This window comes from Rhineura floridana, chromosome 9 (genome assembly GCF_030035675.1).
Source record: "Rhineura floridana isolate rRhiFlo1 chromosome 9, rRhiFlo1.hap2, whole genome shotgun sequence".
NCBI classification, from domain to species: Eukaryota; Metazoa; Chordata; class Lepidosauria; order Squamata; family Rhineuridae; genus Rhineura; species Rhineura floridana.
Window position 1 is genome coordinate 31,780,990 of NC_084488.1, and position 3,184 is coordinate 31,784,173.

A 3,184-nucleotide genomic window follows, 5' to 3' on the forward strand; every position below is an offset into this window, starting at 1 on the left:
GGAGTCTTTCTTCTGAATATGAGTTTCCTGTAAACAAATTATATCCAATTTTAATTTTTTCAAGTAATGAAACACTTTCTTTCTCTTTTGTGCCGTGTTAGCTCCATTTATATTCCAAGTTAGGTATTTGTAATCCATCATTAAGCATGTATTTTAAAATGTGCCTGGTGCTCCTTTTGATCCATCATCTTCCTTCCCCTCCTCTGCATATCCTTGTTGACTTTGTTTCCCAGGAACTATATCCATATCTTTGAGTTTATCTTCTTCCATATCTTTTGAAGCTTTTCTCAGGAAGTCCCTTGCTTTTTGAACAGTATTCAATCTATATTTCTGTTGTCTGAATGTAAAAATCACTCCTTCTGGAACATCCCACCTAAATTGAATTTTGCATTGCTTAAGTTTTTCTGTAAGGAAAGCATATTCTTTTCTCTTACGTAAAAGTCTAATAGGGATTTCTTTCAACACCAGTATTTCCTTACCATCAATTTTAAAGGTATATTTAAAATGTTGCTGTAATACCATATCTCTGGTCGTTTTCTTTACAAAATGAACAAGCACATCTCTTGGAATTTTTTTCATTGTTGCATATCTGGAATTAATTCTATAAACTTTGTCTATTTCAAATTCCATCCGATCTTCATTCAAATCCAGAAATTTTACTAAAGCATTAACAATTTTATCTCTGATGTCTTCACCTGTTTCCTCAGGGATTGCACGGAATCTCAAACAATGCTCTTTACTTCTCATTTCAGTCACAGCCCCATAGTCCAAATTTTTTTCTAATTCCAGATTTAATATATCTGTTCTATTCTCCAAGGTTTGTACCTTTTCTTTAGTATTTTTTGCATCCTCCTTTATTTGCCCAATTGTCCCTTTAATCTCATCCACTTGTGTTTTAATATAGTCTCTTATATCTGTCAATTCAGTTTTCATTTCATTCATTTCCTGTTTCATCTCCTGTTTTATAGCATTGATCCCTTCCATTATTTTTTGAAACATTTCTGAGGGCATATCCTCTTCCTGTGTATCAATAGAACCTCTTCGCCCCTTAGTTGTTTTTTTAGTTGCCATTTTCAAAAATAAGCCTTTAATTTCTAATATTAATCACTATTTCAGAACCTAGAGGCAATCTATTTCTTTTCTTTTTTCTCTCCACCGAAAAAAGAGTTAATATTCCAGGCCTATTATTGAAATCCAGCCAGCAGTTCTTATCTGTATCCAAGAATGCAAAACAATTCTGGTTGCCAAGACTAAACAGTTATTAGCATATACGAGCAGCGGATTTATCCAAAAAGAAATAGTCCAAAGAGAAAATTAGTCCAAAATATAATAATTGCCTCTCATCCGTTTTTAAACTTTATAACTCCAAATTCAAGCCAGCTTTTTGTCGTAAAAGAAGTATATAAGTTGTTTATATTTTCTTTCTTCCTTAATTATATTTAAAAGAGAAAAGGTATGACTCACCCAGGTTTCTCAGTTGCTGATTCATAAACAAATCCCTTTTATTGCAGTAATTTAAGCCGAATGATAAGATTTAGGTAGAAGTGGGCTCGCTGGTTAAGAACGTTTTTTTTTAAAAAGAAAAAACGCTTCGCTTTATCCCAGTGCAGCTTGCGTGGAAGTCCAGACTCCGTCTTCAGCCGATCGGCTTGCCTTCTTATCTCAGGAATTTCCTGATCAATTCCAGCCGCCGACAGCTCAACGAAGTCTTGTGGGAGATCTGATCGGTTCTCCTATACCTTGGAGAACATTTGAGCCAGTCCAAGATTCCTCTTGGCTGGCTTTTAACCTGGAAAAAGCTTCCTCTGAGGCAGAGCTCCCTCAGAGACAACCACCAGCCAGCACCACTTCCCGGAAGTCCTCCATTTCTCATTTCCTGCATAAAATATTTTGTAGTTGCCTAATTGAAATTATCCCTTTCCTGTCCATTTTAATTCACTCATGCCAAGTATTGTAATGTTGATGCGTTCCATTTCTTGCTTGACAATTTCTAACTTTCCCTGGTTCATGCTTCTCACATTCCATGTTCCTATTGCGTGCGTCGTACAACTTATTCATAGGGTCGCCATAAGTTGTAATCGACTTGAAGGAACATAACAACAAAATATATCTATGACTACAAAGTGGAACCTGCAACAAAATGTTGCAGTGCGGAATGCTCCCATTCAAGGTTTCAGCCAGCAGCCAACCATGCCCTTTTCCAGAGTTGTCCATTCCATTCTCCCTCTCCCTTTTCTTATTTTCCCCTTCATGAGTCAGTCAGCATCCCACAGCAACTGCATATGCTCTGCTGTTTTGGGTGTGTGTGCCCCCTTGCTTCCCCCCCTTAAAAAACATACTTCTGCAAACCTTGAGGCTGCCCCAAGTGTCTTCATAGCTCCCTTTTGTGTGTGGATTGGTGCTGTTTTGGCTACATAAGAATCTGGTGAGCTTCCAGATTTTTACTGAGGTTTCATGCTGATAACATTTGCATAAAACTTATGTGGAGGCTATACAACAGGTGAGGGGAACCTTTGGCCCTCCAGAAGTTGCTGAACCACAACACCCTTTAGCCCCAGCAAGCACAGCCAATGGCCAGGGATGAGGGGAGCTGTAGTTCAGCAACATCTGGAGAGCCAAACCTGTTGTATGACATCATCTGCTGATTGAGCCTTCATCTTGATATGTTCACATGGAGGTTATACAACTTTGCCAGCTAATGGTTGTTATCAAGCAATTTTCCATCACTTTTCTAAATGAACATTTTTGGCAGCTAGAAAGTACAGGGTGAGAGGACCACATTTTTTGTAAATAAACAGCCCTTCTGGAAGTGTCCACAGCTTCTGAGAATAAGTTCACTTTAAGTGCAGAGGATGTTTGTGTCTGATCTGGAATTAGGCAGCAGTAATATTCTAGAGGTATATAGCTGGCCATATTAGTTTGTTACCATTGCAGCAAACACAGAAAAGGCAGGCTTCTGGCTCCTGAGAGTGCTAAGAATGCTAAGAGGCTTGTGGCTCCTAAGAGCGCTAAGAGGAGTGGCTCCTAAGAGTGCTAAGAGTGCCTCAAGACTGTCACTGTTTTGTGGGAGGGATTCAATCACATATTGTAATTTTAGGTTTGGGCAATTAAAGTGGATTAAAGTACTCTGTTGCCCAAACACAACAAATCCACATTTTGTTTTGTTTTTTTAAAATGGATTTTT